At 34.0% G+C, this 27,770-nt stretch overlaps 1 long non-coding RNA gene across 1 annotated transcript; it reads right to left on the reverse strand.

Annotated features, from left to right (window-relative positions):
* Nucleotides 1-473: 473 nt before the first annotated feature.
* On the reverse strand, nt 474-19,050 carry LOC309632775. The gene is made up of 2 exons (XR_014247063.1): nt 2,105-19,050; nt 474-1,799 (listed from the first exon to the last, which is right to left on the reverse strand). It is a non-coding gene; the product is annotated as an uncharacterized lncRNA (long non-coding RNA).
* Nucleotides 19,051-27,770: the final 8,720 nt, after the last annotated feature.

Genomic DNA, 27,770 nt, shown 5'->3' on the forward strand with positions numbered 1-27,770 from the left:
ATAAGTTCATTTGTGTCATATATTAGATTCCACATATAAGTGATATCATATGGTATTTGTCTCTTTCTGACTTACTTCACTTAGCATAATAATCTCTATATCCATCCATGTTGCTGCAAGTGGCATTATTTCATTCTTTTTATGGCTGAGTAGTATTCCATTGTGTATGTATATGAGTAGATATATATATATCACATCTTCTTTATCCATTCATCTGTCAATGGATATTTAAGTTGTTTCCACGTCTTGGCTATTGTAAGTAGTGCTGCTATGAACATTGGAGTGCATGTATCTTTTCTAATTATGGTTTTCTTCAGCTATATGCCCAGGAGTGGGATTGCAGGATCATACTGCAGCTCTATTTTTATTTTTAAAGGAACCTCCATAGTGGCTGTATCAATTTCCATTGCAACCAACAGTGTAGGAGGGTTCTATTTTCTCTACACCCTCTCCAACATTTGTTATTTGTAGACTTTTTAATGATAGTCATTCTGACTGGTGTGAGATGGTACCTCATTGTAGTTTTGATTTGCATTTCTCTAATAATTAGAGATGATGAGCATCTTTTCATGTGCCTGTTGACCATCTGTATGTCTTTGCAGAAATGTCTGTTTAGGTCTTCTGCCCATTTTTTGATTGCGTTGTTTGGGTTTTTTTTGTTATTGAGCTGTATGAGCTGTTTGTATATTTTGGAAATTTGCCTCTCCTTTTCTAATCCATGTTCCACACTTCATACACAATATACTGCACAAATAAATCCCTCTTTACTCTTACAATTCAAATAATAACGTGCAAACAATGAAGCACGGCAGGCAAAGACCTTAAAACTATATTTCAATTACTTTTTCAAATTTTGTCACAATCCAGACAAAAATATCCCACTTAATTATTAAAATTAAGGAGATTATTCATGGCACAGCTACAATTTAGCCTCATTGTTGGGCTGGAGTGGTTCACACTGCTTTTTTACAGGTGATTGTGTGGATCTCATTCTCATGCCATGTTCAATGGTGGTAGCAGCAAATATTACAAATCAAGACGTTACTTTGGAGATCTGGCTATTATGTATACACCAACATAGCACTGTATAATCTCATTTGGGAAAATACATAAATTTTGAAATTATTAGCATTTAAAGGGCAATACAAGCCACATGTTGCTTAAGCAAAATAGAATTTTCTTGCAACATGTCAATATGCATTTCCAGAGCCCATTGTCAGGTACAGTTTAATGCAGCAATCATTCGATACGACCAGGTTATGAGTTGTCTTTTTTCATTTCGTTTTTCAGTTTTCCATATATTGGCTCTTTTATCAGGTAGGCTCTCTCCTTTTCACCTGAAGATGATTATTAATTTATTTCAAGAGGAAAGGGAGAACTTCTATGGGGATTATTTCTTGAGCTTCACTCAAGTTTTAATTCATTTAGTTCAAGTGTACATTATTGAATTAATTGCTCTGGCCATGAGTTTGGGATTTCATGGATGAGATTATGTCTGAATCCTCTTGCCTACCTCTAGGTGTAGTAGAGATCAGCTTCTATCAAAAAACAGACCTTTTAGAAAGAGGTGGTTTCCAAATGAATAAATTCAACTACATTGAATATAATAATTATATTTATGTGGTTCCTACTCTAGTGAGGGAGTCATGTAATAAAAAATAAATTTAACAAAGCTAAAAACAAAGAAATACTAAACAAAGAGAAACAAATTGATCTTACAGAGGTAGCGATTAGGTGAGAACTAAAAGGAAAAATAGAACCGAACTGACCATCTCAAAATTAAGAACATTCTAGGAGGGCTTCCCTGGTGGCGCAGTGGTTGAGAATCTGCCTGCCAATGCAGGGGACACGGGTTCGGGCCCTGGTCTGGGAGGATCCCACATGCTGCGGAGCAACTGGGTCCGTGAGACACAATTACTGAGCCTGTGCTTCGCAACAAGAGAGGCCGAGATAGTGAGAGGCCCACGCACCACGATGAAGAGTGGCCCCCACTCGCCACAACTAAAGAAAGCCCTCGCACAGAAACGAAGACTCAACACAGCCAAAAATAAATAAATAAATAAATAATAAAATTAAAAAAAAAAAAAAAAACATTCTAGGAGACTTCATATAATGTATTGTCCAATAGCTCTGTTAAGCTAACTTTCCAGCAGGGAAATAAGTCAAGAACAAGTGATTTATGACACATACATATAAAATGTAGTGAGAGTTTAGATACAAGTGTATATTCTAAGATCGTATTGTTATGTGTGTTTCAATTCTGTGCTATTATTAAGACTTTATTGGGTGCAGCTTGAACATCTCCCTCATATACAGTGTGGAAGATTTTTGCTTGCCAGTATTAAAAGTCATGTAGACACTGCTACTTAGAAGGAAAAATCAATAAAAGTCCATAATGTCATTTGCCTTATCTTAAATTGCGTAGCCCTCTACCTAGATCTGAGGTTAGGGAAACGGCTGAGACAGTTTCATCAGTCTGCATTAGAATGAGGTCAAGAATGAAGGAAAGAGTCAGGTTCAAGACACACAGAGAAATCATTCCAAATTGTAATTTCATTGGGAGTTACAGACGTGATAAAATTCATTGTGCAATTTTTAAAACATCAAAGAGCTTTATAACATTTTGGACTATCGGGTCAGCAAAAATATCTTCTACAAAATGGCCTCACAGTCCCACATTTATACTGTATGTTGCACAGCATTTGGAGATGAATCTATTTAAATGCAAATGTAAAATCACAAAGCAGTGAAACCAAATTATATGCAAACAAAGCTAGTTGAAGAAATTGAGTAGTTAAGCATTTTCAATCAAATTTAAAGGCAGATTTGTTTCCTTTCAAAAACACTACTTAGCAAAGTTTAAACATGCCTTTTCCAGATTTGTTATTGCATTACACCATCGAATATGCCTATAACATTATAGCCATATTTTGAACAAGTCCTTATGCATTTGTCAAGTTTGTGTTCCAGATTCCTTCTCTAGCAGTAGAAATAATTTATTAGCATAATTTTTAAATGATGCTAAATAGTGAAACAGAAGGAATTCTGGGAGCTAAAAGATATACCAATTGGCATATGTAGATATGTCAGTCTACAGAGAAGGTGCATTATTTTGCCCAATGGCATTAGATGAAATAAAAATCATGTCACTGAAAAAAAAAAAGGCAAGACCAATATTTATAATTATGAGGAGATAATGATATGGTGTAAAAAAAGAGCTCTAATATTGCCAATAATTGCAATAAATATTATCGAAAGCATATTAAATGAATAAGAATACCATTATTGTCTTTAAGCCAACAAAGTTAGGGAAGATATTGGGTAAAGTCATGATGGTCTTAAAAAAATAATGACTAGTTAGGTAGAACCTAGTTGTCTCTGAATTAAAGTCTACTACATAAATATTTATGGAATAATTCAATGGAAAGTTAATAATAAAAAGTGATGACAACTAATATTTATTATGAAATATGTGCAATTGGGAGCTTTGTACGAAATATTTTAGTATGAATTTCTTGGATGTGGGGCTATTCAGGCTAATTATTTCTCCTTGAATGAGTTTTACAGTTGCTGTCTTTCAAGGAATCTGTTCATTTCTTCTAAGTTGTAGAACATATTGGCACAGAGTACATCCTAATACTATCTTTTTTTAAAATTAATTAATTTATTTTTATTTTTGGCTGCGTTGGGTCTTCGTTGCTGCACGCGGGCTTTTCTCTAGTTCCAGCGAGCGGGGGCTACTCTTCATTGTGGTGCGCAGTCTTCTCATTGCAGTGGCTTCTCTTTTGTTGTGGAGCACGGGCTCTAGGCGCATGGGCTTCAGTAGTTGTGGCTGGCAGGCTCCAGTAGTTGTGGCTCACGGGCTCAGTAGTTGTGGTGTGCAGGCTCTAGAGCGCAGGCTCAGTAGTTGTGGCGCACGGGCTTATTGCTCCGCAGCATGTGGGATCTTTCCGGACTGGGGATGGAACCCATGTCCCCTGCATTGGCAGGCGAATTCTTAACCACTGAGCCACCAGGGAAGTCCCAGAGTACATCCTAATACTATCTTAATATGCTTTTAATGCATATGGAAACTGTTGCAATGCCCCCTCATTTATTCTGGATACTAGTAATTTGTGTCTTCTCTCTCTACTTTTTTTTTTTTTAATACTATTTTCTTGACCTTTCAAAACACTAGCTTTTGGTCTCCTTTATTTTCTTTACTGTGGTTCTGTTTTCAGTTTCATTTATTTCTGAACTTGCCTTTATTCCTTTCTTTCTACTAGCAGTGGGTTTAATTTAGTTTTTGTTAGGTTTTTTTTCTTTTTGGTTTCTTTAGTTTCTTCAGGCAGAAGCTTGTATCATTCGAGACTTACTGCCTGATATAATTATTTAAGAGGATAAATTTCCTTTTGATCAGTGTGTAAGCCCCATTCCATAAATACTGATATGTTGTGTTTTCATTCTACTAAGTTAAATATAGTTTCTCATATATTAAACTTGTGATTTCATCTTTGATCATTATCTTATTCAGAGGTCTGTTGTTTAATTACCAAATATTCAGGGATTTTTCAGATTTCTTTCTGTTATGGATATTTCCAATTTAATTTCACATAGTCAAATAATATGTATCATTTCAATCTTTTAAATGTATTGAAACTGATATTGTGGCCCAGAATATGGCCTATCTTGCTAGAGTTCTATGAGCATTTGAAAATAATGTATATTTTGTTATTGCTTGGTAGAGAGTTTTAAGACGTCAGGTCAAGATTGTTAATAAGGTTGTTCAAGTCTTCTATACTCTTATTTCTACTTGTTCTCTCTGTTACTGACAGAGGCTTATTAAAATATAACTCTGCAATTACTGATTTGCCCATTTCTTCTTTAGATTTCTTCTTCAGTTTTTGCATCATTTCTTTTGAAGCTCAGTTGTTAGTTTCACACTCACATAGAATTTTTATTAACAGCAATTATTAGGGAAAAAATAGGAAAAGAACCCATACAGTTCAATATCCCATATGAACTCAGGCAAAATATCCTTAACAAAATTTTAGCAATTTGAATCCAGCAATATATAAAAAACCAAATACTTCACGATCAAGTTGGATTTATCCCAGGGATGCAAGGTTAACCTATAAAAATTATTTTTGTTATCTGTAATCTTCATTCTACAAAAAGAAAATGATTATATTATTATCTCAACATATAAAGAAAAAGGTCTTGACAAAATTCAGTCTCCTTACATCATTGAACACTTTCAGCACACTAGGAATAAAACAGATATCTTAACCAGAAAGGACAGTTACAAAATATCTACTACTAATATTATACTTAATGGTGGGATACTGAACATTTTAAGCATAATCTCAAAAAAAGTAAGGATTTCCACTTTCACCACTTTTATTCAACATTGTACCAGATGTCCTACACTTCAGTAAGGCAAGGAAATAACTTAAAAGTCATAGAGATTGGAAATGAGGAAGTCTTTATTGGTAGATGGTGTTTTTTTCTATGAAGATAATCCTAAGGAATGTGAAAAAGCTATTGAAAGTAATAAGCAAGGTTTGAGGATACAGGCAAGTTAAAAAATTAATTGTCCTTTTTTGTTTTAAGTAGCAATGAAAAAGTGGGAATTTAAATTAAAAAACAATACCATTATAATAGCATCAAATACATGAAATATTTAGGAAAATATTTAACAACATATGTGCAAGATCTGTACATGGAAAACTATAATACAATGCTGAGAGACATTTTAAAAGACTTAAGTAAATGAGATATATTCATGAATCAGAAGATTTAATGTTTTTCAGATGTCAATCCTCCATAAATTAATCTGTGGGCTCAGTTACAATCCTCACCAAATCATAGCTGGCATCTTTGTTAAAATTAACAAGATAATTCTAAAATTTATATAGAAATGCAAATGGCCTAGACATTTTGAAATATGGCCTTTAAAAAAAATACAGACTTAAAGATATACTATTCAACTTCAAGTTTTACAATAAATCTATGTTTATCAAGACAGTGTGGTGTGGGTAAAAGAATAGAAAAGAACAGGGTCTAGAAATAGCCCCCCACATATATAGTCAGTTGATTTTCAGCAAAGATGTAAAGGGAATTCAATATAAAAAAGATACTATTTTTCATATATGGAGCTGGAAATATTAGACATCCCTACCTAAAAATTAAACTTTTACCCCATAAACCAGTATTAATTTGAAATGCATCATAGTCCTAAATGTGAGAGCTAAAACTTTAAAACTCCTAGTATATGTCATAAGAGAAAATATTTGTGACACTTGTTAGGCAGATTTTTTCAGATGGCGAAAACCATAAACCATAAAAGAAAAAAATGACAACTTTTATTCTCTAAAAGACACTGTTAATTAAAAAAACACAAAAGCACACCACAGTCTATGAGAAGATATTCAAAATACATTTATCTAATGAAAGACTTGTTTCCTGTATATTTAAAGAACAGTTACAACTCAATAATAAGAAAACAGCCTTATAAAATGGACAGATGATTTATGGATGAAGCACATAAATATTATGCAAAATGAAAGAAGTCAGATACAAAAGAAAACTCTGTACTTCTAAAGAAGATATCACTAAAATGGCAAAAGTAGATCAGTGGTTATCAAAGCTTTGAGGTGGGAGAGGGGAATGAATAAAAAGGGGTATGGAGGAACACTTTAGAGAGATGGCAACGTTCCATATAATGATCACATGGTAATGATTATGTGGTAGTTACTCAACTTATATTTGTTAAAACTTAACATATTTTGCACTTAACATTTATTCTAAGAATTCATGAGAAAGAGTTCAGATTGGCTTGGTCAACCAAGTACAGATAGTAGACTGGGATTATATAAAAATATGTGAGTCCAAAGGTAGCTCTTTGGTTGTTATTGGGGCAGGAAAGGAGGGGACACTTGCCTCTACAAAGATGTAAGAATATTTTTATGAATAACAGCTATGAACTTTATACTGTTATACAACTATTGGGTCACCAGTGCTCAGGGAATTAAAGGTAAGGAATTAATACATTCCAGTAACAACTACCAAACCCCTGAACCGATAGGCATTATTGATTACCAAGAGGTATTATTGATTACCTGTATAAAAGTGTCATGATTTCACTTAGATAGTCATCTCTCTGAGAACTTGACCCTCTCCCAGTTTTGAGAAAATCCTAATTAGTCTAAGGTCCCATAATAATCCTATATCTCCTGTCAGTTTCTAGTCTGGTCTTGCCATGTAACCCAGGTATGTCTAATAACTTATGCTCTTAGGTAAAGGAGAAAATGGAGCTTTATACTTTAACAGGGGAAAAGTATTTTCTATGACCACTGCTATGTTTGGGTGTGACATTTGGAAATATTGTAGCCATCTTGCAAAGCATAGTTGGGCCATCAAAAGGATGGCGAGGTGATGAAATGGAAGGAGGATGGATCGCTGATAACCTCACTGAGTCACTAAATTAATCATTCTTAAAGCTAGAATACTTGGGTTTAATGTCATATGAGATGAAAATTTATTTACTGTTTAAGTGTCTTTAAAATTGATTACCTGTTATTGATTAAATAAAGCATGCTACCTGATATAGCACCAAAAATAACAATGAGAAGATAACTACATATTAATTTTTCTATAGCATTTTACATTTGGCAAAGCAATTCATATACATACTTAACTTTAACCTCAAAATAAACCTGAGTATTACTGTTATAAAAATTAAAGATGTTAGAAATATTAAAAATTGTATCATCTTGCTTAAGGTTCTGAGCAAGGAAAGGAATCAGGGTTTGATGACCTAGCCTAGGGGATTTATCTTCCCCACTCCTATGTTGCACTAATTTTGCTTACTCAATCCCTGAATTTTTTTAAAGGTAATCCTTCCGGTTTGTTGCATATGATTAACATGGATTTTAATATGTCTAATTTGCATCTGTTATATTTGCTTTCTATACTACATAATATAACTGTTGTATAAAAGTAACCTGAAAAACATACAAAAATGCAAACATACAAAAAATGAAACAGAAATTCTTTTCTTTCAAAATACCTATTTCAAGAGGATTTTAGACACTGTTCAGTATTCTAACAGTGCTTAAATTTTTTCGGTCTTCTTCCTTAGGAATTGCCATCAGTGCTAGTTTATAAGTCAAAGACACACAAATCACTCATATTATCTTTTAGTCACACTTCAACTTGATCAAAAACAGTATTTTCCTCCTGGAATCTTTTACTTAATTTATCATACTTGGTGCTAAACTGGGTCTTACTGTTTCCCCAAACCAAACCTATCCTCAGTTGATAAAATTGTTCCATCAGTTATATTATTTTTAAAGAAGTGTTCAATGAACTCTAGGCAATTTTAGCAAAAGAGTTTAAAAGTTTTTGGTCAAATTCAATATTTTTTGCTATTTACTTATAAGTAAATAAATAGAAGTGGACAGAATTAATAGTGTCTTAAATTTTCACATGCTTAATAAAAATTTGTGTCATGGGTCTTGTGTTGTAAACAGCCTTTATTCAGCTAATCATATTGGTCATGTGAAAAATTTGTACTCATTCTGTGTAGCTGACTTTAACAGTTTGTTTCTCTATTTCCTAGCATTGGTTTATACTCTGTGCAATTTAATAAACAAAGAAATCAAAGACATTTTTCACCAGGAATCAGTAATTCTGATGCCGGAGTGACAGGTCTAGGAATACTCAAAGAAACTATTTCATGTCTTAGGTGGCTCCTGTTATGCTTTGAGACCCAACTCAATTTCTACCACATACATGATACCATCCTTAAATGTGAATTTGACAGTGTAGTCTTTCTTTAGTGTGACAGGAGAGGAAAACAGTACTTCAAATCTTGGGATTCCTAGCCCAGGACCTTTTAATGGGAAGTAGTAGCAGCAAATCCCAACCAGGAATGATTTTGAACTTCATATATGATGAAACTTGTATCCACTCTTATATTTGGTCTTCTTTCTTTATATTATTGATTTAATTTTTCCATTTGCCTGAGTTTGGCTAACTAGTTTCTTCTCCCAGCAATGAATGTTTGTCCATTACCATTCTTGACATATTCCTTACATAAATTTTTTTGTTTGTTTTTTTTTCAGTAGTCACTAATCTAAGCTTCCTAGCATTTAAACAAGTAATTATATTTTCCCTTTGCATTCTGTGCAGGACCTACCATTAAGATGCGCCATAGACAGAACATATTCTTTAATGATTCCAATCACTGTCTGCATCATCCAACTAAAACATTTTCAGAATCTTACGACAGTTGAATTAAAAGGAATTTGGGAATGCATCTAGTTCAACTCTCTTATTTGCATATAAGAAATAAATCTGAAAGAGTAGAAATGACTTGCTTATAGACTCCTAAATTGTAAGTTGACATAAACTTCCTATATTAGTGTAGTGGAATAAACATGGATTTGGAAGTCAAGAAAACATGGAATGTGAAACTTCACCCTGTTATTTAGCCAGTGGAACATGGATAAGCTCTTTTATTTCTCTATGACTCTTTCCTCACTTATGAATCTGAAGTAACAATGACAACCCTCACATACTCTGTCAGTATTTAATGAGCTATTACCCTGAAGAAGCTTAAAGTTCCTGGAAAACAATGAAATAATAGGTACTCAATAAATGGTTGTCACTTGGCTTGTTTAAATTGGGGTGTGTGTGAGAGAGAGAGAGAGACAGAGAGAAAAATAAAGAGACAGAGAGAGAGAGAGAGAGGGATATCCCATTTAGAGAATTATGTCTTGTAGACATTACTATTCAACTTTTAGCATATATTTAGTAAACATTCACTTTTTTCAGCACATATTTGTTTGTTTGATGGAATATCTGAGATTCTGATATAATTGGCTTTTCAGCTCTGGCAATACACCTGCCAAGTAGTTAGGAAAGATCAGATATAGATAGCTGCAAAGTTTTCTGTATTTAAAAAGTCTATTTTTAGTACTATTTGAGTCAAAGAATTTTGCTGATCCTTTATAAGGTACATTCTGTTTCACTTCCAGAGTTGGTTGGATATCATCAGAATCATCTAGAAAAACAAATAATATTGATTAGTGGATCTAGCCAGATTATTATGTCATTGGTCTAAGAAAATTAAGAATTAGTTTTTGGGTAGAGTCTAAGTAACAATTATGGGTTTTGCTGATAGGTATTTCCAATAATTAAGGTTTTTTAAAAAACATTCTGAGAATGTGGAACAGTGTTAAAGATACACTAGATCAATGTTATAAATACACCTTTGTTGTTTAAAAATTCTGAGTACCAAAGAAACTTTTCAAAGAGGCTCTTGAAGAAAAACAAATTTCAGATTCTTTCCATGGTAACATTCTTAGAAACATACGTTTCCCCAGCCATGCTATCATTTGTCATATGCTCCAAAATCCAGTTTTCAATGTCGGTAGCCCTTGGTCTTCATAATAAAACTGTCAACATGCATGTAATTAATGCCAATTGGGGTGTGAATACCTATTCACTAGGAACTGGACTGAAACCACCAACTAATTTCACATAGGCCATTGAACAGTAATGACCTTCCATCACTTATAACCAGAGCTACTTTCAAACTAGGGACCCAGAAATGAAAGGTTCTGTATCCCATTATCATTTCCCTGGAAAACATTGTTCCCTTGAGATCATTTACTCCTAACAGTTCTAAAAGGCTTTATTGGCTTTAATATGTGTATTAGTGAGGCAGAGAAATCAGAATTTCATTTCAAATTGTTTTTAAAACCTTCAAAATGCAATAGCCTCAATTTCTATGGGTGATAGTAGAAATGATTAAAAAGTAAAATTTCCTTTGACATGCAAGAGACAGCAATACTGTCAACCTTAATTCTTAAATGCTTCTTTCTAATAAACATCTAACTCTTTGAGCAAAATATTCACTTAAAATAATTAGATAATGTGATATTATAAAATGGGAACAATCATAAGGAGGTAATTAATAGTTACTTATAATGATTGTGTGTTTATATATATACATATATACATAAACGACTGCATTTTTAAAAATATTTTTTCTTGTGATGAGAACTTTTAAGATCTAAATATATATATTTTATTTTCTTATACTTACTATGACTTCTTGGAAAAGATATGAATTTATAGTGAATTCTAGTCTACTAAGAAACAGGAAAAAAACCTAAGTTGCAGAGTAATTTGGAATTATTATTACACTATTCCTGATTTCATAAGATTTACTGATCAATTATATCTGGATTTATCCTCAAGTTTATTCGAAAGGTGTACTAATTTTAAACCAACGTGACAATTAGTATCTCTATGAGTATATGATCTGAGGCTCTCATTCATTAATTCTATGGCTAAAATTAATTAATTGAGTCACATGGTTTTCTATTTTCCTAATAATAAGTTAATATTTGAATCAGTTAAATGTCAGAGTCATGAGATATTTGCCATAATTTATTGGGAAAATCCTGGGCTTTGGAGTCATAGAGACAAGGATAAGAATTCTGACTCCAACTTTCATTAGCTGTATAATCTGAAAAAATCTTACTTTGTCTGTATCTCAGTTTTCTTATATGGAAAACAAAGGATAATATATATCTCTTCAAATTTTATAAGAATTAGAAATAATATGTGTGATTCTGGCAAACTGTAAGTAGTCAATACAACATAGCTAGTATTGCAAAGTGGAAGAATAGCTTTGGGGAAATAAAATCTAACTTTGTGATACCTGTCCTGAAACACTGAGAGTCAAAAAAATATTACTCTAAATATGTCCTGAAACATTAGTTTCAGTGGGATGTGTTTAGCTTTAAATAACAGAGTATTACCCGAATAGTTGTATTAATATTATCAGCTTCACATAGGAGGTAAATCTAGTGGCTCAACAATGTCAAGAAATAGAGCCTCTTATTGCCATCCCCAGTTCCTCAGCTTGGTCTCCTTGGTAAGGTACATGCCGAAGCCCCAAGCTTCACACTCTTTGTCAAGAACATCCCAGCAGGAAGGAAGTGTGCCATGACAAAAAACTTTAACCATGTAAGAGTATGGTTATGTTAAAGAGAAAGAAGGGATGGTGGCTCTTGGATAGGCAACAATAGTGTTTCCTTTTCTCCCCTTATACCTTTTTTGTCTCTTTCCAATAGGTCTCAGAATTTAGAGTTATAAACGCATTTGTGTTATTGTCCAATTAATTTGTGTTTTCTCCACTAGACATTTAGCTTCTCCAGAAGCAGTTGTTCTCTATCGAATCCCCATTGCCTGAATGACTGACATAGTTCAACAAATATTGGCTGAATGTATGCATGCATGAATGAAACTTCTGTAAAAATGCTGAAACTTGTATTTTATTGACTTCTCACAACTTAAGTGATGCCAATTCACGACAGTTTAATATTTTTTGTGTGTGCAAATATATGTTATCTTCCCATTTTTTTTTGCAGTTTACATCCTTGACTATGTCTCATACTCATTTCTAGTCTAATGTCATTCTAAATGTTTTACAGTTTCTAACTGGAACAGCTATATCAACCATTTCCATTACATTATCCTTTTTTGAATAAAGTAATGTTCCTAATCTGGAGTGGCAGAAAGAAGAATAAGAAGGTTGGTCAGTGTGATAGCCTAGTCTGACAGCCAGGGTTTGTTAGGTGCTTATTTTTGCACATTCCAGTACATTTAGTACTTATTATTTTTAAATTGTTGAGGTGAAGATTTCTAATACTCTACTCATGCATTCACTGGTCCTTATTTATGACCTGAAAACTTTCAAGACAGAAAAGTGATTAATTGTGTTAAAAATGCATAGAATTCTTTATTTTATTTGCAAAATTTTTTAACTGCATAATCTTAGAGTGTCATCATCAACCGTGTTTTTCTTTTAACGGTTTAATTGTCAGGAATGGCAAATACTCCATCCTGAAAGAAGCTATAACAAATTGCATGCCTATAGTTCAATTTGCTTGATTGAAATATCAAAATAATATCTATATTTTTTACTATGAAGAAGTAGTTTGCCACACTGATCAATGATCTTACTGAAAACAACTAGAAAAGATAGGTGAAATGTATACATACACAAAAACAAATTTGTATGAAGGTGGCAGGGAACTTCTGAATCAAAATGTCAGAAAGAAGGAGTGTATATTGAATTATGGCCAACATTCCATCTGTCACATTGCCTTTCAGTGAATTTGCTGTTTGATAAGATACATAAAGATACATAAAAGTTACAGAGGATGAAGAGATAGAGACACCAATAGGTTTTTTTGTAATCTCATAGGGATTGGAAGGCAAAAATTGAAATTTGGGCCTACTGTGTTCTTGGGGGCTTAAGAAGCTGAGATCAAGAAGAGAAGCATCAAAAACTGAAAACATAACTGGTTCATTCTTTATTTTCATTAGTTTGAGTCTTTTAAATTTGTAACAATGCACTTAGGAATAATATTTGTTTTATAGTCTAAGAAAAAGTACCTTACTCTTACAATAAACTCTTATGGGGGCAATACAGGTGTGGGGGAATGGGAGGTACAAACTATTGGGTGTAAGATAGGCTCAAGAATGTATTGTACAATATGGGAAATAGAGCCAATCTTTTGTAGTAACTATAAATGGAAAGTAACTTTAAAATTGTATAAAATTAAAAATTAAAAAAAAATTCTTATGAAGCACTCATTTATATGTTCATGACTGTGAATGACATTGAAGAAACATGATGCAGTCCTTGCCTTTACAGAATCTATAGTTTATAAGACAAGACTGCAATGTACTTATATGTTCAGCAACTATTTATCAAGTACCTATTGTGCTCCAGGAAATGTCCTGGGTAGTGAATGCCTTCAGTAAATTTTAAAAAAATGTCCTTCTCTCATGAAGTATACATGGCATTGGTTGGTGGGTAGACAACAGCATCAAAAAATAAGTATGTTTTAAAAATCAAGAGAGACGTGCTCTGAAGAAAACAAAAAGATAGTAAACACAAAGAACTTGATGCAGTTGGGAATAGGTCTATTTTAGGTGAAGTCATCAGGAAAGTCCTCTCTGATAAGACAATTTAAGGAGGTAAAGAATGAATCAATCATATATCTGAAGGAAAAAAAAAAAAATTAGTCAAAAGGATCAGTAACGCAAAGGTCCTGGAGTGTATGCCTACAAATGCCTGTACAGGAGGAAAATGGAAAGAAGTGAGGTCAGGAGGATAACATGGAGCCAGACCATGCAGAGCCTTTGCATTTATGGTAAGGACTTTTGAATTTTATCCTAAGTGAGATGGAAATGCATTGGAAACAAGTAAACAGATATTATAAAACAATACCATCAATGTGATAATTGAAGTATGGTGCTGTTAACAAAAAATTAAACAATAGTCAGTGTAAGAAAGACATGGAAAACTTAACTCGAGCCAACCTGAGGATTATATCCTGGGAGACAGTCTTTTAGAAAACTTTGAGGACCATTCCACCCATTAGAGGTCAAAGCACAGTCATGCAAGTTTCTGAGAGTAGTGGTTACACTTGAAAGTAACATATTGACAGTTTACATAGTCCACAGTGAATAGTGGGTCATTGTGCCCACTTATAGAATTGAGAAAGGAATGTTACATCCTAAGGAGTTATCTTCCTGGAGCCAGGTGGAAATGTCTCTCTTTTTTTTTTTTTTTTTGGTGAGTAGGAATTCCTGTGTCTAAGAGAATCTAGTTAATGTATAATTCAGATGCAAAATGCACACTAAAGGGGAAGGGGCAGTGACTCAAATAGCAGAGAAAATTTTACGTTAAAATTTTCTTGTCCTGCCTTAAAAATAATTTTGTTTCATCAGTGCATTAGAATATTATAGAGCAGTAGAGCAGATAATTACTTCTGACAGGAGGTTTCGATAAGACTTCACAGTGGAGATGATCTTTTATTGATCTTAAAGGATACAATAGAACTTTCCAAATAATGAAAAATAGGAGAAAAATGATAGAAAGGATCTTTCCTGTAAGAGGAAAGTCTCTTAAAAATGTTAGAAGTCTGGTTTGTTTTGGCTTCCTATTCTCTCTCTGTCATGCCTTGAGAGAGTTCAACATTTCTGGAAGGTTGCAGAGCAAGGAGTTTAAGGTATGCAGTTGGCAAGTACAGCTACTCCAATCTCATCCCAAATGACAAAGACATCTTGGAGAATGAGCTTCTGCTTAGTATCAGTCCTTGGATTTCCTGAGGTTCCCTCCAGGCAGCAATGTTGATAAGTGGAACAAGTGGTTCAACATAAATATGCATCTACACAATCTATTCCCTACATGGACTTAACTAAATTCAGCTGGAGAAGCATAGGTCTCCGTAGCCTAGAAATATTGTGAGGTGGAAGATTCAAATTAAGCTTTTCATAGAAAACTGAGATTATTTATTTTCTGTTATCACTTACTTGAGACATCGCTCTCTTTCAAAGTTCTGCACAGATCATACCCCAAGCAATGCTAGATGATCATATTTAGCTTAGATTCTTATTATGATTTGCCTAATTCCTTGTGATTTTTCACCCTTATCCTAAGGAGGGGATACTATAAGGAATGATTGCTGTAGCCAGCACAACTGGAAGAGGAATAGGTGCTTGCAGTCTTTATTGATTACTTTTACCTTCTTAGTTATAACTTTCCATCTTTGGTTACTCTCACATTTATGGTGGCAAGAATAAAAGTATTTTATTGTCTCTCCTTTTTTTTTCCTCTTTTCTTGTCCTATTTCTTTGTCCACAAATTCTTTCCAACTATAACTATTTCTCCTGGTTCTCTAACCAAAATTAACAGGGTGACTACTAGTAAATTTCTTATCTTCCTATGGAATTAGAGTCTATGGAGACTCTGTGGAGATGGAATCTCCTTGAATCTCCCTTTGATCAATCCTGCCTTATCACCCTAGTTGAGTCTGAACTTATGCACCAGGCAATGAGTGTAAATCAAATTTTGAAGTCAGAAAGTGGCAGAAATTATATAAACATAAAATACAATCCCTTTGGAAAACTGTGGATTACACATTGAATTTAATAGAAACAAAGAGACAAATTAGGAGGGTATTGAAACAATCTTGTCATGGGATGATAAGCACAATTAAGAATTAATGGAAGTAAAGCATAGAAAATAAATATACAGAGAATATGAAACTTTAGTATTAGGCCATAAGGAGAAAAGAAAAACAAACATGTAACTTAAAAAAAATACATTAAGTAAGTAAATAATTAAATAGCTTCTCTTTACCAGAAGCATTTGTTCCTTGGGAATTTAACCTTAAATGACAAGGAACTTCATTAAGTGCTTGTCTCCAGAGGACACCTGGGAATCAGAAGTTCCACTAACTCAAACATTTACTCCCCGCCGCCTCCTCCCCACTTACCCCAGGCCACCACTTATCTGCCTTCTGTCTCTCTGGTTTTGCCTATTCTGTTTATTTCATATAAGTGGAATCATATAATACGTGGCCTTTTGTGTCTGGCTTTTTCCCCGCTTTTGAACAAGAGACCTCCCATTTATATTTTGCACTAGACCCCACAAACTATATAGCCAGCTTTGCCATGGGGAGATAAGAAAGGTCAAAAGTGGCTCGAAATGTATCTGCCTTTAAACAGAGATATCATTATTTATATCAGGGAGAGATTAAATCTCTGGACTGTACCCCTTAATTAATGGAAGAAGAGGAAAAAAAATCTCTGAAATTACTAAAGTCAGGAAGTTGTATGGGGCACTCACTGAAGGGGAATTCACAGAAGATGCCCTTTTTAGGCTAAAGTAAATCTTAAGTTGGAGAGGGCTAAGTAGGTAAATTTATGTAAATAAAGATGGGAAAAGAATGTAAGGTAAAATGAGCTGAATTTGGATGGACTCAGCGTGTCAAACAATAATAGGGCTTGTTGATTTGACTAAAGGGATTTAAAAGAGAAGAGTGTCTAATATTCAAATTTATTTTTTGTTGATGTGATGCATTATTTAAAATCTTGCTTCACCTTGCTCTATGTATTAATATTTTGAGAAAATAAAACATCTGCCTACCACATAGAAGCTGAGAGTAGGATCAAGTTTTCAGAGAAAGCAGTGAGTCACAACAAGAAGAAAACAAATATCCCACCAGAAAATTAAATAAATCTTGACAAAAGCATTTACTTTCAATAGGATGTATGAATATTTTATACATCAGGGGACAATCTAGGTTTATATAGCCTTCTCTTTTATTCAGTGTCTCTTTATATTTTACTTAATTTTTTTTTCATGTTAATGATTCTTGTGATGATGGTAAATGTTTGCTTGTTTGTTTTGTAGGGGGGGAAGACTTTGACCTTTTTCCCTTCTAGATTTTTTGCCTGGCCTAATAATTAAATTAACAGAAGACAGATTAACAGGAGAAAAACAAATTTAATTATGTATGCACTGGATCCCCAAAGGCTAGAGAAGCTCCCTGACAGGCAACTGGGGTTTACATGTCATTCTGAGCTAAAGAGAAAGGGATAAGCATCTGGGACTTCAGAGGGTAGGAAGACAGTTTACAGGAAGATGGAACAAAGAGCAAATGCTTGATAGACAAATGTTTGCAAGGCCACGTGGAGAAGTCTTTATGTTAAAAAAGTTATCTTTGGTACTAGCTCTCTTCCTGCTATAGGTTCCCTATCTAAATTAATTTAGACAGTTAAAAGGGAGGTAAAAACTCTTCTTGTGTATGTTGGGCCTTAATCATCTTCAGCTTGAAATAATCCACATGCTAAAGTGACGCATTTTGGGGCCAACTGCCCTGAACCCCATCAGTTTTTATGCTTATTTAAATTTAAACCAGAGAAGTATACAATATACCCTAATATATTTTCTTTTCTTATAGGATATTAGTTATTGTATTAATGATTTATTATTAGCATACTATTTTATTTAATTATAGTGGTATTTAGGCATAAACATTATATGTTGATAATATTAATGAGAATTAATATTAACTCGGAATTGTTCTTTGGCTGGCACTGTAAATTCATTCCATGATATTTTTCATCAAATCTTCATACTGTATGAAATGCTTATAGAGTAATTGTTAAAACATGGAATTTGGAGTTAGACTATCTGAATTTGAATCCTGGCTCTGACACTTCCCAACTATGAAACCTTGATCAAACTACTTAATGCACCTGTGTCTTAGTTCCTTCATTTGTAAAATCAGAATTTTTAGAATTGTTGCCTTAAAGAATTAATCCTTTTCAACCGAGGACAGTGCAAGGCACGTAGTAAAAGTTGTATAATGAGTTCTTAATATTTACCTCATTTGGCAATTGAAGCAAGGCAAGCCTAGAGAAGCTAATTACACAAGTCATGCCTTCCAGTTACATGCTCTTCTGGCTTTACATTTATAAGTTGTTTGTGATTCAGTAAAATTTGTCATTCTGATTGCTGGGCAAAAAGAAAAATGTTTCAAATTATTGAATCATATTTCTTTTTCTTTCTCTTTTCTTCACATGACCTGTACTCATTTAGTGAATACTAACTTGAAGCTTGCCAACAGTTTTGAATTAAATGAAATACAAAGGAATTATCTTTGCAAACATTCTCAACATTGAGCTCTCATTACAGTAATGATACTTTATTGGTTACACTCAGGAATCTAGTGGGCTCTGAAAAAGATACATTCCTTTTGCTGTAGGAATCTTAACTGTTCAAGAAGATTGGTGTCATGTAATAAAAGAATTGTGAATTTAAAACTTTTAGATTAGAACTCTACCCAAGTACCTGGGAGGTTGTTGATCTTAAGCAATTATAGTTTCCTAGATTCTGTTTATTTTCACTAGTAAAGTGATTGTTTTAATTTATCTGCTGAAAATCTGTGTAAGAATAATAAGGAACTGATGAGAAAATAGTTTATAAACCACAAAGGATGAAACTAAATTTACTATAGAATTACTAAGCATTGTGGCTGGTGGATCCCAGAATCATTTTAGCAAAATCCTGCCAACTTACCTATCAGATAAAGTAAATGAGGATTAGTGTTTAGTAGGTAATTTGCCAAATATTTGCAATTAATTAATAGTAACTCTAAGGTTAACATGTGGTTCTCTTAATGGACACTTTATATTTATATATATATTATATATATATATCCCCAAGAAGAAAAAATTGTGTTTGCTTTATTTAAGAGGAATATGGTAGTTCTGTCGGCCCTCCATATCCTTGGGTTCTCTGTCCACAGATTCAACCAACCACTAATTAAAAATATTCCAAAAAATTTCCAGAACGTCCCAAAAAGCACAACTTGAATTTGTCACATGCCTGGTAACTATTTACATACCATTTATATTGTACATTTTACCCTTGAACAACAAAGGGGTTAGGGCCACCAACCCCCATGGAGTCGAAAATCCAAGTAAAACTATACAGTCAGCCCTCCGTATCTTTAGTTCCACATCTAGGGATTCAACCAACTGCACATCGTGTAGTACTGTAGTATGTATTCATTGAAGAAAATGCTCCTATAAGTGCACCCATACAATGCAAACCTGTATTGTTCAAGGGTTAATTGTATCAGCTATTATTAGTAGTATAGATATGATTTAAAGTATATGGGAGAATGTGTATGTTGTATGCAAACACTGCATCATTTTATATAAGGGACCTAAGCATCCTCAGAGTTTGGTATCTACAGAAAGTCCTGGAACCAATCTCCGTCCAGTACCAAGGAATGACTGTACTCCAAGGAACTGGGAACAGGGAGTAGTATATTGAGATTTGACTGTTGATGGAATTCTTTTGTCATCTTTCAAATCACATTATTTGGAGACATACTATCCTGTCCATTCCATGGCTGCCTCTATAAGCAATGTTTTTATCTAAAAAATGACTGGAAATGGGAGCTTTTACTTTGTAATTAATTGTAGGATTTAATACATGCTTCTCTGTTTAGGACTCCCTAAGTGAGATTAATAAAATGCATGGTGCTTGAATAGGTACTGTAAAATAATTGACTCCCTAAATTTTATAGCAAGATTAGAAAAATATACATGTTAACACCTGCAAAATATGGTGTCACTTCGTATAAGTGCCCTTACTTATAACTGGTAGTTAAAATCTAGGACTTTACTGTTTTTATATGAAAGTACAGAAAGCACATTAGAGGAAAGGGGTACGTTCCTCCCCTCCTTCCTTTTTCTCACAAAGGAACCTGTGTATCCAAAATGGAATATCTCTGATGTTCATAGAATTATCTTCCTGAGCCTATGTCCTGCTTCAAGGCCTCTGCCCTCTGCCTTGGGAATTTCTCTACATATTTTAACGCTAAATTAACCAATATTTTATCATTTCCCTCATCTTTAACCCTAAATCTGGATTGTCTTCATTTCAACACTAAGGTCTAAAATGAAATCACCAATAAAGAATTCCTTGATAAAAATATAAAAGTATATAAATATATATATGTATATGTATATATGTATAAATATATTTAATACAACAGTTATATACACACATATGCATATCTATCTTTCTAATATCTCTAATAATGTAGCTATATCTCTTAATCCTTGCAAAAAATCTACCATCTCTGTATTTTAATGTTTTTAGAAGGACAATGTATACCATCCTTTTTTTTTTTTAATCAGTCATCAATTTTATACACATCAGTGTATACATGTCAATCCCAATCGCCCAATTCATATACCATTCTTCTTTCCCATTTGTCAAGATCAATATGTACAAATGAAATGACATTAGCCACAGGGTAAAGAGATATTCAAAAAACAAACTTAACTTTATCAATTTCTATTTTTAGAGGAATATTTTCTTCATTTAACTTGCTCTTTCAAAATCAGTAAGAAAAATTGCCTGGCATCTACTGGTAACAGTGCAGTTACTAGCTAGAGTAGTTTTTGTTTCGTTGGTTTCCTAATGGTACTCTGACACTTCTGCTCCATGACGCCTAGAATGTAGCAGAATCACACATAGAATGTATAAAAGCTTCCATCCTCTCAGCAACGGGACTTTTTTGTTATTGAACACAGCACCACTACTAGCATGTCCAAATCTCCTCAAACTATTTATGATTCTCAAATTCTACAGAATTTGTTACAGTGATTCAGCATAAGCTGAGTGTATTAATCAAGGTAACTGTAACTGATGTAATACCTCAATCTCTAAATTTCAGTGGTTTAATAGAGTAGATGTTTATTTCCTGTTCATGTAAAGTTGAATACTAGTGATCCTTATCTGTAAGTGGCCTTCTACAAGGACATTTAGGGATCCAGACTTTTTCCATGAGAAGGGAATGTCCATTTCTAGGGTGTCCGATTTCTCTGCATGTATCAAGTACATGGGAAATGGGAAACCATAATGAATGTATAGCTACTCCTTAATCACTTTGGTCTGGAACTGGCACACATCTCTGTTCAAAATGCACTAGTAAGGATTATTTACATGATGTTACCTAGATGCAGAAGTAGGTGGAACTGAGACCAGAATGTCACTGCTAAACGTGTCTCTACTCTGTGGTAGGAATTCACAAAATTCTGATGGACATCTGATCATCTCTCTCATATAAACAGCTGTATACATGCAATCAGTCATGTCAATAACTCAACACACACTTAAGTACGCTTATGCTTTAGTCCTTCATTGTCAGGTTAAGAAAACAAAGACATTCGAAGGTTGTGTCCAACTCTTTCATCTTGTGAGTCACACACACACAGATACAGAATCTGGGACTCTCAAAAATTGTATGACAAAAGCACCTTTTTTATTGAAGTATAGTTGATTTACAATATTGTATTAGTTTCAGGTGTACAGCAAAGTGATTCAGATTTTATTTTTTCAGATTCTTTTCATTATAGGTTATTACAAGATATTAAATATAGTTCCCTGTGCTATACAGTAAATACTTGTTGTTTATCTATTTTACATATAATAATGTATATCTGTTTATCCCACACTTATAATTTATCCCTCCCCTTTCCCCTTTGGTAACCATAAATTTGTTTTAGAAGTCTGTGAGTCTGTTTCTGTTTTATAAATAAATTTGTTTGTATTATTTTTTAGATTCCACATATAATATGATATAATATTTATTTTTGTCTGACTTTACTTAGTCTGATAATCTCTAAGTCTGTTCTTGTTGCTGCAAATGGCAATATTTCATTCTTTTTCATAGCTGAGAAATATTCCATTCCATATATATGTATCTCACATCTTCTTTATCCATTCATCTGTTGATGGACATTTAGGTTGACAAAAGCAGCTTTTAAAAAGGCATTTTACCAGCTTGATTACCCTAGATTATACATCAAGTGATTTGGGGAGAAATAATACTTAGAATTCAGGTTTCAGAAATAAAGTCCCTCTAACAGTCAATAGGGCTTCAGCAAAGTCACTGAGCCACAGATTCTTCATTTACAAACTTTGAGAAAATGTATGTATACTCTGCAGAATTTTTATGAGGAACCATCCATGCCAATAAATTGTGTGCCTTCATATGCCTTCACTCATATACTTCTGACTCCAGCATGTGCTCCATTTCCCTGCCCCATTTCAAAAAAAAATATCTCTACCTTTTCATCTGACATATGTACCTCATTTGTCTACCGTTTGGCTTTTAATCCCACCACTCCACTTTTAAAGCCTTTATAATCTACTTCTTGGGAAACACAATGATTAATTCTCCATCTTCATCCTCCATGACTTCTGAGCAGCCTTTGACACAGTTCCCTGCTTCCTTCTTTGAAACACATTCTCAAAGGCCTCTGAAAGTGTCTCTGGAGGAGTTTTCTGTCTTCCTAATGGGAATTCTTTTCCATTTTCCTTTTCTGGCTTCTACTTTGTTACATACTTCTAAATGTTGGAGTATCCTAGGGAGTAGTCCCTGGTGATCTTCCCTATTCTCCTTTCTCCTAAGGGATCTAACTTAATTGCAAAGTTTAAAGAAACCCATTCATAGCATCCAAATTTATGTCTCCTCTCAGTTCTCACTTCTGAGATCAAGGATTATGTGTCCAGCTGACTATTCCATGTCTCCCTGGGATGTATAATTGATAGCTCCAATTTCACGTGGCCAAAACATAACAATTGGTTTCCTTTTCCAAACCTGTAAATGTCAACAACATTTACCTAGATTTTTAGTCTACAAATAAAGGAGTAGTAATTTACTCCTCTCTTTGAAAATCTACATCTAGTCTTTCCATAAGGTCTTTGGTGCTAGCTCCTGGATTGGACCATTTTATCCCCATGCATCTCCACTGCTATAGTCCTGTTCAAAGGTGCTCCATACTCCATAGAAGAGGTATCTATGGATTAAGTTTTAATGTTCATCAGAGATGTAATGTCCTTTTTAAAATCCTCCATGTCTTTTTATTGCAATTAAAATAAAAGTAAACTGCTTGCCATGGCCTCCAGGCTCTGCAGGTCCTACCTACCTGCCCAACCTCATCTCTCTCATATTTCTCCCACTTTCATCATGCTCTAGGTGCAGTGACTTTCAATCTGAGATATGTAAAGGTCGTTCCCGCGATGGTTACTTACTCTTCCTTCTTCTTGGAACTTTCCCTCAAATATTTGCATAGCTATCTCCTTCTCATGATTCAGAACCACACTCAAATATCACCTCTTCAGAGAAGCCTTTCTTGATGACCCTAGGTAAAACCACTCATAAAAAGTACCTAAGGCATTTTACGTTGAAGAGATTTTTATCCTAAAAGAAATGAAGGATTATTAGTGAGCAGCAGAAGTAATGAGAGAAATACAAGGGGAAAAAAATCCCCCACTAAATTGGATGTCTGGTGCCCCTTGACTACTAATTAGCTGTGTGACATTATGCAAAACATAATACACTTAAAATCTCTGGGAATCAGTTTTCTAAAATGATTAGTAAATTCTATAAATCACTAAGGAGTCTTATAGTTCAAATATTCTATCACTTATTCTATTTTACTTTTCTAGGAAGTCTGGAATACAGTTTATAAAATTTTTAGCCCTTGAAATATCATGTTTAAGATAAACACATTATTTAACTTAAGGACACTGTTTATCGTGAAGTAGCATAAGCTGGGAGGCACAACATCAAGGGAAAGTGCTAGAAGCTACTGTGAATCAAACATTTTTGTTGTAATAATTTCAGAATCTTTCCCAAGGGTATTGACTATGGACATTCTCATTACTTTAGAAGATATAAATAACATTTAAGTTACTGAACTGATATTATAGATCATTAACCTGACTGAATAATTATCCTTCTCTTTATTTCATAAACCACAGGTGTTATTTTATTTACTAAAATGTATTTTGTTCTTTTTGTACAAGTGGTTTTGAAAAATAAACAAGGCAACACTCACTTTCTTTCTCTTAGGAGTGCTATGTGGCTATATTGGAATCATTTTGAAAAATTCTGAGTCACTATTCAAATTTCTCCCATTCTCCAGTAGTTCTCGAAGTAGATCACAGTTTGAGTCTTAGAAATTATTTATTTTACTTTTAGATAGAGATTACCTTTTAACTTTAAGTTAAGGGCAGAGATTAATTACAGTAGTCTTTCTTATATATTTAGTTTTAGATAGAAGTGAGGAAAAAATAGGTTACCATTTTCTTTTTACAGTATTTTAATTGTGGTAAAATATAGGTGACATGAAATTTACCTTATCTGTTTTAAGTGTACAGTTCAGGAGCATTAAGTACATTCACAAGGTTAAGCAACTCTCATCACTATCTAGTCCAGAACTTTTTCTTCCACCCAAAAGGAAACCCAGTACCCATTAAGCAGTTACTCTCCCCTTAGACCCTGGCAACCACATACCTGTTTTCTGTCTTTCTGGATTTGTCTATAGTAGGTAGTTCATATAAATGGAATTATATAATATATAATTTTGTGGCCTTCTGTGTCTGGTTTCTTTAACTTACCATAATGTTTTCATAGTTCATACATACTATAGCATATATTATTAGTGCTTTATTTCTTTTTATGACTGAATAATTCTCTATTATATAGCTATAATATATTTTATTTCTCTGTTCTTTTCACCTTTTGGTTATTATAAATTGTGCTGCTATGAACTTTCACTTATAAGTATTTGTTTGGATGTCTATTTTCAATCCTTTGGGATATATACCTAGAAGTGGAACTGCAGGGTCAAATGATAATTCAGCATTTAACTTACTGATGAACTTCCAAACTGTTTTTCAAAGTGACTGTACCATTTTGATATTAGGGGTGTTCCAATTTTTCCACATTCTCATCAGCACTTGTTTTTATCTGTTTTTTGATTATACCATCCTACTGGATGTGAAGTGCTATCTTGTGGTTTTGATTTACATTTTCCTAATAACTAATGACTTCGATCATCTGTTCATGTGCTATTGGACATTGGCATATCTACTTTGAGATACGTTTATTCAGATCCTTTGCCCATTTTTTTAGTGGAGTTGCTTGTCTTTTTTTGTGGACTTCTAAGATTTCTTTATATTTTGTGGATATTAGATACTTATCAGATATGTGATTTGAAAATAATCTCTTCCATTCTGTGAGTTGTTTTTTCATTCTGTTGACAGTGTCCTTTGAGGCACAAAAGTTTGTAAGTTGGGTAAAGTCTAACAATAGTAGTTTTCTTTGTGGCTTGTGTTTCTCATATCATATTTAAGAAACCATTACCAAATTCAGAACCATGAAATTTTACCATGTTTTCTTCTAATAGTTTTATAGTTTTTGCTCTTACACTTAGGTCTTTGATATATTTGGGGTTCATTTTCATATGTTAGGGGTCAAAATGTACTCAAGGTGTGTGTGCACACTCATGTGTGCATGTGTTGACAAGTTGACCCAGCACCATTTGTTGAAAACACTTTTCTTTTCCCATTGAATTTTCTTTGCTCCCTTGTCAAAAATCAATTGTCCTTAAATGTGAGTGTTTCTTTCTGGACAGTTAATTCTATTCAATTGGTCAGTATGTCTAGCTTATGTTCATATTACAGTTTTTATTACTATAGCTTTGTAGTAAGTTTTGAGATCATGTTTGAGAAATGTGCATCCTCCTAATTTGTTCTTCATTTTCAAGATTATTTTGGCTATTCAGAGTCCTTTGCATTCCCTATGGATCTCAGGATTGGCTTTTCTATTTCTGGGAAAAAAAGACCACTGAGGTTTGATAGGACTTGCTTTGAATTTGTAGATCAATTTAAGTAGCATTGCCATCTTAACAATATTAAGTCTTCCAATTCATAAACACAGAATATCTTTATATTTATTTTGGTCTTGCACCATTTTGTTTAAAATTATTACTAGTACTTTCCAGGTCTTTGCACATTGGGTGTGTGTTGGGAAATTCCTTCATTGCCTAGCCACGCTGTTTTTTTTCTTTCCCAACTCTACCTTAACTTTCACTTCCTGCTTATGCTGAGCATACAAATCAGGCAGAGTGAGGATGCATTCTGTCCAGGACATTTGCATGACTTTTTAGATTTCCCTCTATATGCAGGATCTTTTCAAAGACCTTATTCCCCAAATTTTGTCACTTTCCAGTTTCTCCCTGGTTTTGGTTGTATCTACTGTTTGCCCTGACTGTTAACATTTTGCCCCAGGGAGCAGTGGCCTATTTATTTGTCTTTTAATGGTTTCAAGAGACACCATCCATATAGTGGCTTCTCCTCCCTGAGAGACTTCTGAGTTAGGCAAGGCAAAGGCAGGTCCCTTGTGTCAGTTCTTCAGGGAACTCACACACAAATCAAAACAGACAAACACAATTCTTTGGAAGCGAGATCTGCTCTGGGACCTGAAGAGCCAGGGACCCACACTGGGAGTGCTGCCATCTTTATAACCACCTCAGGCCTGGAAGAGGGGAGGTAGGCGAGCTAAATTAAAATGCTACAAATCATTTCTGCTGTTTTAACTTGTCTTTTTCCTGTTTAAGCATTTGCTTGCTTGCTGTAAACTTTTAACTATTTTCTAGAGTTATTATAAGGTTGATTCTGATCATTGTTGTCAGACTTTCAATGTTTCTGGTGTGAGACAAGCCATTAGAGGCCTCTCCTATATCATTTTTGCCAACATCACTGCTGTCACTGGTTCTTGACCTGGAATGTAGAGTTAGTTGGAAATTAGATATTTTGTATGATATATATATATATATATTTGATTTCCTAGAATGTCTGTGCTTCCTTATGCAGATCAAAAAGTGTTGCACCTTAAGTTGTACAGCAAATATATGTTTTAAAATATTATCCTTACATTTATTATTTATCAGGTGATTATTATGCCTATATTTTGTATCTGATGCTGTACTCAGCAGTGGAATTGAATATATTAAAGGCACTTTACCTGACCTTAGTATCCTTAGTGTTGGCAGGAGATGTAGGCCAGTAAACAGACAACTGCTTAGATGATATAAGCTAGGAATTGATGCTTGTTTATTCATTCATTCATTTATTCAGTCGAAACAAATGCCATTTGTTTAATAGTAGTTATTAAACATCACTGGTTTTCTCTGAAGAATGTTACACAAAGTAAGCAACAAATATGGATAAAATGGCTAACATGAACAACTGTGCAAGTATTTCATAACTTAAAAGCAGAGATCAAGGGGCTTCCCTGGTGGCGCAGTGGTTGAGAATCTGCCTGCCAATGCAGGGGACACGGGTTCGAGCCCTGGTCTGGGAAAATCCCACATGCCGCGGAGCAGCTGGGCCCGTGAGCCACAATTACTGAGCCTGCGCGTCTGGAGCCTGTGCTCCACAACGAGAGAGGCTGCGATAGTGAGAGGCCCGCGCACTGCAATGAAGAATGGCCCCCACTTGCCACAACTGGAGAAAGCCCTCGCACAGAAAC

This window comes from Balaenoptera borealis, assembly GCF_965194805.1.
Source record: "Balaenoptera borealis genome assembly, chromosome: 8".
In the NCBI taxonomy this organism is placed as follows: domain Eukaryota; kingdom Metazoa; phylum Chordata; class Mammalia; order Artiodactyla; family Balaenopteridae; genus Balaenoptera; species Balaenoptera borealis.